Source organism: Dioscorea cayenensis, chromosome 19, assembly GCF_009730915.1.
Source record: "Dioscorea cayenensis subsp. rotundata cultivar TDr96_F1 chromosome 19, TDr96_F1_v2_PseudoChromosome.rev07_lg8_w22 25.fasta, whole genome shotgun sequence".
NCBI classification, from domain to species: domain Eukaryota; kingdom Viridiplantae; phylum Streptophyta; class Magnoliopsida; order Dioscoreales; family Dioscoreaceae; genus Dioscorea; species Dioscorea cayenensis.
The window spans coordinates 4,644,275-4,661,314 of record NC_052489.1 but is presented as its reverse complement, the minus strand read 5'-3'; positions in this window follow the sequence as shown (position 1 = coordinate 4,661,314).

Sequence of the window (17,040 nt, the reverse complement as noted above, 5' to 3'; positions counted from 1 at the left end):
AGAAGACCAAAATGAAGAAGAAGAAGAAGATGTGGAGGATGAGGAAAATGACAATGAAGATGAATTATTATTTTAGACCTAAAATGTAAGTTACATTATTTATGAATTAAGTTTATCGTTTTGTCTTGTATTAACAAATGCATTATATTCTATAACTTATTTTGGTGGACTGATTTATAGTTTGCCAATGTATATTTTTTGCCTAACTTGCATTTGATATGACTTTTTGTTTTTTCTTTTCTTGCAAGGGTAGATGATGGGTGCAAGAACTCTCTAATTTCTTGTACATGGCAATGATGATTGTAAGAATTCTATGACAATGCATCGAGGCATGCTTTATGGTATGACCTCGAATCAACGGGTGTACTGGCGGGGCAATGGAAGGGGCAATAGTTCCCTTAACTTTGCAGCCAGCAAGCATCTCGTTTGGTTTTAGGAGTGCCAACATTTATTAACATATAATTGCCAATGAAAATGCAATACTTTTGTGATTCTTATCACCTGAGCCATGTCAACACTTTTGCAGCACGATGCAATGGTTTCGGAGTCAAAAAACTATTAATTTTATTGAAAAGATGCAGAAGCCTGATGGTTCATGGTTTGGAGTTTTTTCTTTCTTTAATCTTCTTTGTTTTATCTGGGGCACTTTTATTTGTTTTATTTTATTTTATTTTTACTTTGATTGAGGAAAGGTTTTTATTTGGGAATCCATCCATTTTCTTAAACCTGAACAGGTATACACAAATTTTTGAGGGAAACCGACCACATGCAGTCAACACTGGATGGGCCATGTTAACTCTTATTGAAGCTAGACAGGTTTGTTTTATTGAACTCGGAACCCATTTAATCTTTTGGTCTATGATAAATATTTTTAGATTATTTATGAATGATGGGGCTGAAAGGGTGGTTATCAGATTAAAACCAAGATTTAACTTTCATTTTGGATTTAATCATAAATATATATATTGGATTATTTTCTCCTCTATTCATTAAACTAAAATAAAAGGTAAATAAGGGACGAAGAGCTCAATCCTATGTGTACCCAGATGGATACTAACTAAATTTTGGAATATAATTGAAACAAAAGATTAAAAATTGGTTTTTCATATGATTTTTTTTTTGGAGAAAATAAAATGGGAGAGGTTAACAAAAAGTATTTGACATTTAATTTGTTAACCTCTCACTCACTCTAAGTGGGACCAGGGGAGTGAATTTTTGGTTGTTTAATATGGTGCAAAAAGAAATACAGATGTTAGAAACGAGGGCCTATAAATTTCGCGCGGGACACTTGATTCGGATCGGAATCTCGCCCAAACCCTTGCCGAGATCCACGCCGGAATTTCCATTACGGTGGCGGCGTCGGCGCCCGCGACGTCGCTTTCTAGATCTAGGGTTCTTTAGCTCCCTCACTTCCCTCCTCACTCCCCATTCTCGTCTATTCTTTTTCGTAGAGAGAGAGATTTGGTGTTAGGGTTTGTTATCCGACGAAGGTGAGCGGGGAGCTAATCATGCATTTTGATTTCATTTCTCGATTCTTTCGCTTTGGATTTTTTCGGTTAGATTTTCAATTTTTGTTTTTCATTTTAATTGTTGATCGATGTGATGTGATTAGGGTGGTGGTGGTGGATGAGGCGTGCTATGTGTGCTTATGGCGGCGGAAGGGGGCGGCGTTCATACCTTGTGGGCATACATTTTGTAGGGTTTGTTGCCGAGATTTGTGGCTGAATCGAGGGTTGTGTCCTCTCTGCAACCGCGCCATTGCTGAGATCCTTGATATTTTCTAGAGAATTTCCAGGTTTTTATTTTCTCCTTTTTTTTTTAGAGTTTTTGATGGTGTGGGATGAATGAAGGAATGGGTTTATCTCTAGACTTTTAATTTTGTTGTGATTTTTCAGTTTGTGAAGGGCTTGCTTGCAAATTTACTTGGTTTTTTTTTATAATTTGTTTTTCCTTTTCAAATGTTCATTTATCAGCACATAAATTGTGCATATTTGTGAAATGGTTCTAAATAGTTGTCTACATAGAACTCCTAGAAATGTTATAGTGATGAAGTTAAGTGTTTCTCAAGGATGCAAGATTGATTAGTTAACTTGCTGTGGGAGTTTGTGTTTTTAGTTTTTCTTTTCAAATGTTCATTTAATTAAAATTTAATATGATCTTATAGAATTGTCTATCTATTTTCCTCTGTTATTTTGAGCATGTACATATTAAGTATATAAACAAATTAATTTATGGTGTGATGATGTTTCCATTGCAGTCTTGTTAAGTAACTGAATGTGTTAATTGTGTTGCTAATCACGGATTAGTTATGTATTATATATATTACAATATGATTTGATTAGCATTTCACTGATAATATTTATAATTGAGGGAGTGTCTGGTGATAGTTTTTAATTTGGATTTGTGATTATATGGTTTGGCTCAAGTTATCATATGGTCTTTGGATTTGGATAGATATCATTGATTTGAATTACTCATAAATGTATGTAACAAATAATTAATTACTCTAATTTTTAATTGAAACCCATTGACATGCTAAACAACCTATAAAAAATATTTATCACCTATGACTGTTTTTTTTTTTTTTGTTAGACTTCCAAGTTAAAATCAGTTGGGAAGTGCTCATTGTATTATCTAATCGAACCAATTTTGGAGGGAAATCAACCATCTAGCTGATTATTTTCTGATTTTGATTCCTCTTCTATTATTGACCTGTGAATAACATATTACTATTATTTGTCCTTTTCAATTTCCATTTTCATTATATATCCGTGATTTACTTAGTTGCTATGCAATTTGAGTGTATATCTTCAACAAGGTGGGTTCCCTTTGTTGTGTGATTTTTGTGTGGTATGATTTATTCCTTTTCTGTTATGACTTCTGAGATCCTATCATAGGAATCATGGCTGAATTTTATGTGCTTATTGAAAACATTGAAGGGATATGTTTGGAACCAATGCAAAGACATTGAGAGGTTTTGTTTGAGGGACCAAAGGGCACATCTAATCTCTCAGGATCTCTAATAGGGTGGTGATCTGCCATGGCATGTTTGCTCAGGATAGGTTGTAGGGTATTGCATTTTCCTCCAAACTTTCTGAAACAGTGAGAATAATGTGAAAGAAGACACGTGATGGAATGGTGAAACAGAGAGAATGGTGAAAGTTTTTTCTCTTTGTCACACTTAGACAATGCACATGCACCTGCACACACACACAAAACACTAGAGTCTAAATTAGGAAAGGGATAAATTAAATTGCTGTAAACAAGCTAAATATATGCATATTCGAAGGACTTCCTATTCTGTAACACTTTTCAGTATGTTCTAATGGAAAAATTTCCTAATCATTTGTCAGAAATTTTGGTTAGGCTGATGTTGCTGACCTGGGATAGAGCCCTTGTCAACTACATGGTTGATCTCCATGTGGCAAATAATCATTTCAACTAATGGTTTGAGAGGAATTCATTGGAATATTATAAAGGTTAGGGAAGGATGTTTAGTTGGTGGAAGTGGCTGGTATTGGGGAGACTAGCTAGATGGGCCATTGCCATTAAAATCAGTCAAACTTAGGAGATGGAAAGAAGATGCTGTGGTTGCCGGTTAAGTAGGATTTGGAAGTAAAAGATGTTCAGTTGGTGGAGGTGGTTAGAAATAAATGATGCACTGTAATTTTTTCTAAATTAGTTTCTATATATATTTTTGGTAGTGTCTCTTATTTTGGAGAATGTGCATTCATTTTGATTTCAAGTTTTACTTGTTAGATGCATAGCAAGATAAACAACAACCCAAGAAGTGAACTAGGAATTTGATAATTCTAGAAACCCAAAAAAAGTCATAGAATTACAAAAATAGAGATTACCACATCATAAAGCAAACAAAAAGATTATGGCTACCTTTCAAACTAAACCGGGAAACACCTAGTATGTGACAAGACAAAAAATAACCATGAATAGTTAATACTATTTCCATTGTTTAACATTACTTATCTTCATCACTCGTAAACTAAAGAACTGGACATGACTTATTTGAATCTCGTGGATTTATTTTTAACCTTTTTTTCTTTTGTAGTCACTTAAATACCTTCGTCGATCCTTTTTGTGTTCAAAAGAACTAACTAAAAATTGGCCATTTTGATCTTTGTGATAATTTTTAGTTTATTGCAAATGATTTCGACTTCAACTAATTATTTAAATTTATTATTAAAAACTTCATATTTTTCAGGCTAATAGCCAAGAAATTTACTTTTTGAGTATCATTTTTATGTTATGTTATCATTCCCAATGTATGATCCGAAGTCACATGCTCAATGCAATCCTTAAGAAGCAAGGAGATCTATTGTGTAACTTAAAGTGATTGTGGATCTCGCTTGTTAATTAACTATTCAACATTACGCTTTAGTTCCTTACATATATAACCCTCATGACCGATTTTCGGTATGTTCTGCAGATTATTGGGTTAGATTATAGTGAAGCAATACATGTCTCGCTAAGGTTAGTTTGTCTATATTGAAAGTGTGATGTGTTGTAGGATAAGATCTTTATTCTAGGAAGTATGTTAACTTTTGGATTATGTTGTATATTATTGTGTAAGAATTCTTGGTGATTTAATCTCTCCTGTAGGAAGGAATAGGTATAGCAGAGATTCTGAGTGCCATTATTAAAAAGATTCCTCCCCCAAAGGATACTGCTAGGAATCCCTTAAGGGCGCTTATATTTGATAGGTACTTCGTTGGATATGCTTTATAATCTTCATCTTTCATTTGCTCATCTTAGCATGCATGGTTATTTATATTGTTATCTATTTAATAAGGGATTATTTATTTGTGAGTATATATATATATATGCACGAAATTAATTAATAAGGTGTAAATAAAGGTTAGATTGGGTTGAAATGAAGTAAATAAACCCATGTTTTCTTTAAATATAAAAAAGTGCACATGTCTCATTGAAAATAACGACTTCAACATCTTTATGATTGTGCTATAGATGGATTATTTTTTCGCTGTTTGGCTTCATGGTGCCACATGTTCTTAAGGTTGTTTCTCTCCTTATTTTATAGTTGTTTTTAATTTTCAGTGGACGATATATGTATATAGCATTGCCTTCTCTTTATGTATTTGGTATATTTTTAATGAAGTAGTGATTTATCTATTTTATAATAAAAATCATTGTCTTGCCTCTACTTTCTTCGGTGTGGACTGCACTGACCTTTGTCCCTCAATGTGTCTTTATATTTGTCTTTATATTAGCCTTAATTTTTATTGTTATTTGTACTATTTTGAATAACTACAATCAAGATATTCTATGTTCATCATATGTTTCATTTGGATTGGTTGTTTTATTTAGTTTATATGAAAGAAAAACGTTTGGTTATTGATTTTGGTTCAAGTCTAAGATTTAAACTCTTTGACTTTGAGAACTTGTGTGCACGCTAAGTTCCTGTATATATTATCTGCATGTATGTGTATATATTATCTTCATTTGGACTTGATTATGTTTATATATAGGGAAATGGGACGAAAGCGTGTTGCATCATAGTTTCATTCTAATTCTAAGCGAAATACTTCTCCGACTCCATCTTCTCGTCCATCTACTGGGAAAGTACCTTTAAATCCCCGGCGAACTACGAGCTCAGGATCTCATTCTTCAGCTACTCATGGGCGTACAGGTTCTCGAGGCTGCTCGCAACATGTTGATACACGAGCCTATATTCCAAAATATGTCCCACCTCCGAACAATGAGGTCCCACCTACTGACGAGGCCCCCGATGATGTTCAAATGAATCCTGAAGATGATTCTGAATCGGAAACAGATGAATCCCTTGAGGAGGGTACAGAGGCACATGATGGTAGCACGATGCAGAAAACTTTCATCATCTCGTCAAGCCTACAGTAAGATTACTTATTTATTATTTTATTATTATATAGGCTTTATCGATATATTTAAACCTTATAATTTTTCCTTTTGTAGTAAGAAATCTGTGCTTGATATCTTGAAAAGAATTATAAAGAAGTACTACACCGCACCTTGGAACACATGGAAAGAAGTGTCCAATGATGGTTACCTATGTAATTGGCAACAGCTTTCGGTATATCTTTTTAAGTATTTTTAATTAGTTTTTTTTAATTTATTAATTTCTTATAAGTTTAATTATCTATTAGAGTCCCATTTTACTTGGCAACCGCATGGTGTTGGAGAAGTGGAAAAATGTTTAACAAGAAGGTTGCTGAGTGGTTGCGGAGAAATCTAGGTCGTGCTTGGGAGAAGCGAAAAAGACCGTAATGGATTAGGCACAATGTCCGGGGCAGCGTTGTTATTGATTTGGAATGATGCAAAAATATAAAAATACTGTGAGAAGAATAAAAAGAGCCGGCAATCAGAAAACCGAGGATCTACAACAATTTATCATGGTGGTTCCATCTCTATGATTGAACATAGAGATAGACTAGTAAGTTTTTATTAAAAAAATTTTGCTCAGTAAATTTTCATTTTTGCTCTCTATGATTGAACATAGAGATAGACTAGAATGATAATAATATGATATATATTTCCTCGCTATTTTGTTTCCTGAATTGATGCCTTGATGAATTAATTCTTTACCATGTATAATTAGAAGTTTCATTGAATGCATTATGAAGTATAAACAAAGAAGTAGGTGCTCAAAACAGTGCATGGTTTAGCAAAACAAATAATTCAGCAATCTATTAACTGTTTGATTTAATGTATGACTCTTGTCCCATGTTTCTCACATTAAGACCGTACATAAAAAACATGTTCTATCATTATTTAGCTCTCTTAAAGTCCAAACAAACAACAAGAGTTGTTGCCTAATGCTTGCCATTCCTGTTTCTTTTTATTTTTATTTTTATTTTTGGGATTGTTAATTATGTGAAAGATATTTTTGATTCTGAAAGACAATGTGAGCTTAAAGTTGATGCATGATGAGTGGGATATGAGTCATAAGTGTGGCCCTTTTTTGGTATTTTGTTTTCTCTTGGTAGGACCATATGAGCTCATTGTGCATCTCCTCCTAGCCTTTCTAAAGCACAAGTAAGAGCACATAAGATCAAAACTAGTGCCTGTAGGGAATTCTCCCTAAGCTATAATTCCTATAAATGAAACTCTAAAACTAAAAATTAAAAGATAGAGAGAATGGAATGAATTTTGCCACTAGACATTGAGTAATAAAAATTAAAAGATAGAGAGAATGGAATGAATTCTGCCACTAGACATTGAGTGAGAGAGTGAGTGAGAGAGAGAAAGAGAGAGAGAGAGAGTTGAAATTGAGTGCATGAATGAATTGAGAGGTTCCAAATGCTCATGTGATAGCGTATGCAAGGATTTTAATTATTTTATTAAAAAAACTAATTTTATTATATATATACTGTTTGATAGAAAACTTGAAAGGGTGCGCATGATAATGAATTTAAAAATTTTCATTCAGATGGAACCACCATGGTGCCCTTGGTTTCACAATTTTGCTCAGTAAATTTTCATTTTTTTTCTTAATATATACATTTAAAATTTTTCTACTAGCTAACTATTTACACATGTGTATATATATATATATATTTTAGGAAGCCAAATTAGGCCGCAAGGTATCCATGATGGAGGCTTTTAAAGAAGTTTATCAAAAGGATGATGGGAGTTGGAATGAGAAGGCGGCACAATTAGCACATGTATGTGTAAAATTAAATTTTATTCTTAATTACTTAATACTTTGTTTATCATAACATATAAATAATGACTAACTTTATATTATGTAGGAGAAATTTGTCAAAGCTCGCCAAGACGTATTGGCTAGAGAAGGCCAGGGGGTACAAATTGATGATGATAAACTATGGTGGGACATATTCGGGGTTGCAAAAAATCGATGTTATGGCATGGGAAACCTTGTTGAGGAGATAGCTTCTGATTATTCTCATTCGCAATCGCAGCGGTCTACTTTGGGAACTCAACAATCTATGCCTTCTATGCCTCCAGAGGTTATGAGTAAGTTGGAATTTTTAGAGAAAATATACGAGGAGCAGAAGCAGCAGAACCAATACATCATTTCTCTATTAGAATCTCGAGGTATTCAGGTAAACTTTGAGAAAACTGCTCGTACTTCTCATGCTCCTGCCAGGACCAGAGAGTCTGCTTCCCATGCCTCTCACACTTTAGAGGATGTTGAACAGCCTCAGCCTATCGATGATATTGCAACAAAATGAATGTCGTGTTTTGGATTATTACATTAGATACTTGGATTATTACATTTTGGACTATTACATTTTGTATTTGTTTGTTGTATTGGATGTTTGAACTATTATATTTTGTAATTCATTGTTATTCTAGATATTTACCGATCGGAATGGTTATTTTGAAAAATATTATAAAAGTTATTGTTCAGGATTGTAAATTAGGCTTTAAAACAGGTTTGTGAAATAATTAAAAAATTATTATAAATAATCATGGTTATGAATAATTAATTTGTGACATAATTTGCGACAATAAAATTGTGTCGCATAATATCTCACTGAAATGCAACACAATTTGCAACAATCGAAATGTGTCTCAAATTTTGTTGCAAAACATCGCACATATTTGCAACACAATTTGCGACATAAAAAAGTTTTGCGACAAACAAAATAAGTAACAATTTTTTTTGCAAAAAGACTCAATATTTGCAACACAATTTGCGACGGGTAAAGTTTTGCGACAATTAAAATAAGTCGCAAAGAATGTTGCAAAAAGTCTCAAAAAATTGCAACATTTATTGCGACACAGAAATTGTGTTGCAATAAATTGTCGCATATAGTTGCAAATTGAATGGCAAATATTGTTTCAGAAGATCCATGAATTGCGATGAAATTTGCAACGTTTTTATTTTGTGTCGCAAAACCTGCGACACAATCTTCAAAAGTGTCGTAAATATTTGCGACATCTGAAACGCGACACATTTTATTGTGTCGCAGATTATGTTGCAAATTGAGATCTACGACACATTTTTGATCTTTTGTGTCGCAAAAATGTGTCGCAAATTGCGTTTTTTGTTGTAGTGTATATTGAAGGGTAATATTATACAAAATAAAAGTAAAAAACATGGAAATGGGGAAAAGATTGCTACTACAAATTAATTAGAATTATGATTAAAGTCATTTTAGTAAATATACTATTTAATTAGATGTTCATTTTCATTTACATAATTTATAATAACTCAATATCAGAAACATAAAACCTAAAGAAGCTAGCGTATAATAATTATACAAGAAAGTCTGAAACTTTATTATGTTGTAAATTATTTTTTTTATTTTTTTGCATTTCATTAGAAGTTTTAAAGTGTTTTTCAAAGTTATTCTTATATAAATTTATATATTTTATAAAGTTTAAAATTTTAGGTACGTTCAGGGTTTAAGATATAGGGTGTATATGTGTAGGTATTTGCACAGTGCTTGAACCATAGACTTCCCCCGTTCCAAGACCAGAAATGGGGCTTCCAAATCCTAACCCTAATCGTCTCCTCCCAAGAACTCGCCTCCCAAATACGCAAAACCCATGATTATGTGTTTTGCAACCGGCCTTCAACACGAAGAGAGTTCAGTCCTCTAATTCTGTGAGAGAAGCTGAGATAAATGTACTTAATTATTCAAAAATCATTTGCCATTCTTGTTCTCAAGGGTGATCATTATGATACTCTTAAAATAAATATTTCCAAAAGAATATAAATTAAGCACTTGTACATGCATATATATATATATATATATATTCAGATGCATGTGTTTGTTCGGTTTCAACAAAAAATACTAACATTTTAAGCTACTAATTTCCAACATCCAAAAGAACTAGAAAATAATGAAAGACACAGAAAAATGGTAGAGTACCTAGTTCGGCACCAAAAGCCTACATTTGAATGGCCTAGCCCAGAGTAAAACAATTCATTAGCTTGAAAAGAATAGTTAATGGTCTTACACAAATTCTGAAGGACTATACAATCCCCTTGCAAATTTTGCAGCCTCTGAATCTATAAATATTTTAATAGATGAACACATGAAATTTAATTAATCCTCTTGCCTTCCATTGATTTTAATCAAAGTTGACACGGATCACCAACACCAAGGTCTTGAAAACAATTACAAGAAATGATAACGACTCTCAAGATAAAACTTGCATCACTCAAACACCTGGAAGGGATTGAAACTAACGAAACTCTTGAAAGAAAACTTATGATGAAGATCAATCAACTGAAATCATGCAGTATTCTCTTCTGCTAAGATTCTACATCAATTTCAGATCTAGAGTCATAATTCAAGTTATGACTTAAGTTATAACTTAGGTTTTATTAAAATATCTGCTGGAAATTAAAGTTGAGTCATAGATCAACAAAATCTTTAGAAAAAATTGATAGTGATGTTAAAAAGAAGTCATATATACCTCGAAATTACAAGTGATTTCCCTCTTGCTTTTATTTCGTATTTCTTGCTTTTACTTTCTTTTATTCACACACATAACTCGATTGTCTAGGCTAATTTTTGGAACAAGGGTTACTACTAGTAATCTCATCCTTCCCTGTGGACCGACATTTTACTTTCAAGTACATTTTATTACACTATCGGCACGTATACTGGAGTCTTTATCAAGTTTTTGGCGCCGTTGCTGAAGAAGTTTGAGATATTAGTAACACTTCGTTTTTTCCATCTCATTAACCATTTATTTTTCTTTTGTTTTCATTTTCTTTTATTTTACCTCATTTTATTTATTTTTTAATACTCTTTTGTGCAAGGAACTTGAAAAATGGTTGATCCAATTATAGCTTTGTCCATTCAAATTGAAGCTCTCAATGCAAAGATTTATGAATTTGCAGTACACAATAACAAAGCTAACCATACTATAACACGTATTAGCCAAGTCATAGGAGCTACCCCAACATCTCATGGGGTGTGTTTGGACAACAATGGCAAAACCCACAATTCGGATTTGAAGAGTACATTCTACCATATATAGAGCATGAGCCTAGCGTAGAAAATCTATTGGCAAGATATGTTCAAAGATTTGAGGCTCCCTTAGAAGAACAATCTCAAGAGGAAAATTTGAATTTGAAGGATATGTTGGCTAAATTTATCCAGAACACTGAAGCTAGCATCAAAGTTTTGATATTTCACAGCAAAATCAACAAGACTCTATTCACAACTTGGAGAATCAAATTGAGTGACTTGTTGAGGAAGTTCTTTTTGAAAATGACAATGAAGAGTGCGAGAACAATGAGGAAGTGGGGGAGAAAGAACAAGATGCTGTAGAGAATCAAATGAGGGAGAAGAGCCCCAATTTGAGAATCATGAATGCTTGAATGGAAAACTTGCTTATGAGGAGGAAGCTATATAAGAGGGTTTGTTGAAGCTATGCCTCTTTCTAGCTAAAAAAGTATAATAAACAAACCCGAATGCAATGGAACAAATAGTTTTCCTTGGAATTAATCAACCAACAAAATGCAAGAAAGAGATTATGGGAATTGGAGGAGATGTGGGTAGGAGGCTCAAACCATCTAAGAACCCACTTGAATTAAGTGATGAGTATAGAATATTTATGTATTTCATATCATTTTATATACTCATTCGGTTTTTCTATATTAGAACCATTTAGTGGAATTCGATACTAAATCTAGTGTGTTTTATATTCTCAGGCTTAGGGCAACACTTTAAGATGAGAAAGAGCTAAAATAAGCATTCCAGACCTTAAATGAAGGAGTTGGAGCTCTCTCAGCATCATTTGAATAAGTATAAGGTAAACTGGGTGACTTATGGGTGGCTTACGTCTAACCTTACGTCTAACCTTACGGCCGTAAGTAGATTCCTGAGAACCTTTTAGGCATGTTTATGCCCATAAGGGGGATTTAGAGCCAAATCAGAGAACCTTATAGGCATAGCTTACGCCCGTAAGGATGCCCGTAAGAACCATGCAGAGGACTTTACAACCATAGCATATACCCATAAGGGCGGTCACAAAAAACAACATAGAAGACCTTATGGTCTAGTGCTTACGGCCGTAAACTGGACCTTATCATAAACAGAAGACCATACGGATGAGACTTACAGCCGTAAGTATTCCTGTAAAGCTCTTAACCATCTTTTTTAGCTTCCTTACGGGAAAGTCCTTATGCCTATAAGCAGTCCATAAGCAGTCGGGTACAAATAAAACTGATGGAGATTTTTAGGGCATTCTTTTCTTTTCTTTTTGGGCGATTCTTGGAGGCAAAGTTAGGGAAGGAAAGAGATGAATCTCCAACAATCAAGGAACGATTTGAAGGGATATTTGGATCCATATTCAAGGGGATTGGAGGTCATAGCCATCAAGCTCACCTTGACGGCGTGCGTGAAAGCTTTCCTAGGGCTTCTCCGGCGATCCTCTGTCAGTGAATTGATAAGGGGTTTTTCATGTTTCCTCCTATTATTTGTATCTTCAATGCTTGACCTCCTTTAATGAAGGGCTAATTTGTAGATGTTTGGGCATAGTTGAACTCTAGAGTTTATTTCATTGACATTGGTTGTTGGATCTTTGATGCTTTAGTTGTTTTAATAATTGCAATCATCTATATTTGAATTTAATTCTGTGTTTTTATCGAATGATTTCTATTGTAGAGAGAGCCCCCTAATTTTCATACCTTTGATGTGTTTGTGATGAGAAGAAATTCCCACCTAGCATAGACATGTCGCAATTCGAGGGGATTGTGAGCAAACCTCTGGTTAGGGTACTTTGGAGACTCCGTCTCCCTCAATCCTTCCGAGTGATTTAGTGATAATCTCCGTGCTCCATGCAATCATGTGGAGTAGATTTTAGGAGAAATTGCATTTTTACTCTGTATTCGGTTTAGGGGTAATCTCTCTCCTCGAGGGAGATTATCTACTTAAGAGATTGTCATTAGCTCACAGTGAGATTTCATTGAGTGTTAATGCTATTGTGTGGATGTCTGTATCAGCTCTACACCTATTTAGTTACTTTTCGCCTTAGAAATCAGGGTTTAGTATAATTTTGAAAATCTCTCGGTTCAAATAGAATTGCATACTTAAACAACCTTTGTCATGAACTTTATAACCCTAGAGGGATTCTATGCCTGAACATCGTTTTTTCCCATGGTTTCTCTACTGCTTTATTTCAGTATTTCTTACTTAAGTTTTCTATTGTTCACATGCCCATTATTCGATCATTTACACTATTTTTCAGAATTAGGGTTATTATTAGTATTCACTTTATTTCATGTGGACCAACACTCTGCATTCATGCACACTTTATTATGCATCGGCACGTACACTTGCATCTCTATCACTAGGCTTGAACAATTCCTGACCCAAATTGTTTCCGTGGAAGCCTAAAGTAAAATTGTTCAAGCCTCCAACAAATGTGCACCCTCGGCAAGATAAAATTGTGTTTATGGGAAGTAGCTATGTAAGCTATAGTCGGGAGGAGCACACCCTTTTCAAGCCTCCATATATATAAATGCTTCTTGGTAGGCAACCCAAATGTTTGTTTGATCTTTTTCTTCTTAGTTTAGTTTTGGTCGTTATAGTTTTAGTTTAGGTTCATTTGAATAAATTGATGATCATCTTGTGTCTACCATTTTTGTTCCTCTATGATTTGATAGATTTGTTGCATGTTTAGCCTCTAATTTTGAGTACACATGGTGTATATTTCAGTAGAATGTCGGAAGGGGAGTGTGTTTTGCATATTTATAGGAAAATTGGAGTTTACAGGCACCCTTATGCTCGTAATAGAGGCCATAATAAGAAGACAGAAGGGCTTACGAGTGTCCTTATAGTCATAAGAGAGACCATAATACATTACAGAACATCATATAGGCACTTTTATGGCCCATAACCTCATAAGTAAGGAAATTCCAGGTTTTACGGGCAGGCTTACGCTGTAAGCACTGTAGTAGCACACTATTCAAAATTCAATGTAGCAAGTAATGTAGCACTCGGCCAAAAATTGAATAGACATTATTACAACAATGTTCAAGTCACGACGATAGAAAATCTACATGAAAAGCAAATAAAACCACCAACATACTTTGAACGAGGACATTGTAGCCTGAAGCGCAAGCGATCATCACCTTAGTTTCCTTTTATCAATTCTTTATTTTTTTATTTTTATTTTTGTAGTTTGTTTTTTATTTTTATGGAGCTATAATAATCCCTTTTATCTTGTAAAACTTTAATAAAAGATGATTGATGAAGTTCTTTTAATTAGACGACTGGTCTAAAATGTTGAAGTTTGACCTATGCTTTATAGAGTGGGTGAATAAGGTTACCCACGACTAGACTTGATGTTAAATTATTCAAAGTATCATCAAATATGAACCTGGGAAGTACTCATTTTCCACTCCCCTCCTATCATTGCTTACAGTGTCTTGCATATTTATATTTTACACACATTGAGGACAATGTATGATTTAAGTGTGGGGGAGGGGTTTAGGATTCATTATATTTTACACGTTTAATAACCAGATTGGTCCCTCTATTATAGTGAAAGGGCCCTTTTAATCCCTCTAATATTTTTTGTCCTCAGGGGATCCCTCTATTGTTTATTTTGGGTAAAACCAGTCCCTCACACTGATGGCCGTTCTATTCTCCGTCTTCCCATCTGACGTGGCATGGAATTTGATTAAAATATTAATAAAATATTGCAAAAAATTCTATAAAAAACCCATTAGTCAACTAACAAGTTAATTACGCTATTGGGTTTGGATCCTAAATAACTAAGGATCCAAACCCGAAAGCTAAACCATTCTCCATCTCTTCTAATCCCTTCTCCGTCTCTCCACTCCATGATGATAACAAGGCCGAACAATGCTGCAACCATTCTCCATCTCATCTAATCCCTTCTCCCCCTCTCCACCGCATCCTACGTCTCCCGACGAAGAATTCTTACAACCAGGAGTGAACGAGGTCATTCCCGATGCCACCATCACCATCGACACTACTGACTAGCGCCCAACAACAACAACAACAACAAAAACAATAGAACACTTAATTTCGGTGTATAATTTTACAAAGGTTGCATATTGATGGTTGTTTGGGATTGCATATTGATGTAATTAGGAGTAGAATATTCGGAATGGTTGTGATTACATTGTTAGCTGTCCTGGCACAACAGGTGCTTATTGAAATGCCAGAGTGGCAAAGTTTGTTAGTATTGTAATAATTCCATATAAACAGATGAATGACGAATGGAGAAAGACATCTTTGGCCTGAAATATCTTTTCTTTCCTTCTATCTCTCTCGGCATCCTTCTTTCTCAACCTCTCATCTTCCTTATTCTCAGACTTTCCCTGAAATTCCTCCATGATTACCCAATTCAGTGCTATAATTTTACCATAGTATACATCATGAAATTTTGGTGTATAATTTTAGACATCCTGACAACATCCACCCCAATTATTCTTCAAAACTCTTTCACAAAAAACTATAATATCTACTCAATATACAAAGGCAACAACTATTATTCAAAACTGTAATTTTAGACATCCTGACAACATCCTGAAAACATCCACCTCAATATACAAAGGCAACAACCATATACATCCTGGAATTTCGGTGTATAATTTTAGACACAACATTCACCACAATTATTCTTCAAAACTCTTTAAAAAAAACTGTAATATCTGCTCTGCTCAATATACAAAGGTAACAATTATTATTCAAAACTATAATTCACAATTATGTAGACTGCTGATATATACTTTAATTGCATTGATATGGTGAAAATATACAAAAATGCAACATAGTCATCCTCAAAACTGTTGCAAATAAGTAGCAGATACAAACATAATTCTATAGACTATCCACATATCAACTCCTAACTAAGATCATCATTGTTTCAGACTTGTGGCTTCTCTTTAACTGCAACACATGTCATGCTCTATTGTGTGCCAAATTCTGGAGCTTCAGAGTCAGCTGTGATGCTTTCCATGGTATCCACAAATTCTTTTTGCCTTGAATCTCTTACCGAAGCCCTGCTGTCCCTTCTTTCCTGTGCCATTTCATATAAAAGTCAGTCAGCCATAGGATTGCATGGGGTAAGATGATGAATAAATACCTTCAATTCAGCAGCAGTGATAAATGATGAGAAGTTGGAAGTGTCCCTTCTAATTATTAACCCTCCAGTGTGCTTTCCCTTGAAAATTTTGATAGGACATTTTTTGGAAGGAGGTAATTTCTTCTTGCATTTGAGTGCACTTGTAGTCTTTTGTTGTTTACCCTTTGGTGTGGCTTCATCTTCATCTCTTGTCTGACTAACTGTAATATTTTCAACATGATCAGTACTACCTACAGGTGATGTTTGCTTCTTTTTGTGTGCAGTCCTTTTAGGTTTCTTCTTTGCTGGTGGTACTTGACCTTCATTAGCAATGTGATCAGTGGGTTCTATTCCTGGAATTCCATCGTCTTGGGGGTTTATAGTGCTCTCCTACAAATAAGATGGTATTATTAGGACAAACAAAAATAACACGGTATTGATAAAGTTACACAATGCAGTAAAATAACTTACACTTGTTTTTTTTCTTTTAGGACATGTAAGTCTGTTGTGACCTTCAACCAAACAGACCCTGCACTTAAAGACTCTCCCTGCTCTTGATAGCTTTGTACTGTGCTTGTTTTTGCCCTCCATTGGTTCCCTCCTTTTTTTAGCAGGTCTTCTTGGCATCCTCCTAGCTATTGGAGGCAACAAAGGACCCTCCTCACTTGTGGGCCAAAATTCCCTGCCTTTATTGGATTCATAAGAGATTGGTAGGCTTTAAGGTACTTGTCTTTTCTGAACCATTCAGATACATAATTCAGTAGGTCTGCACCACTAAAGGCAATGGAAGCCATTGCATGCTGACATGGAATTCCAGATTTATCCCATTTTCCACAAGAACATACATGGTCTGCTAACACAACCACATAGGCCTCCCTCACATGTAAAACCAAGTTGTCACAGAACACTTCATGTCTTGAGCCCCCATTAGACTCAACTTGCCATTTTCCACTCTTTTTCATTGGCTTTTCAACCTTGGCAATAATATTCGGTCCACAA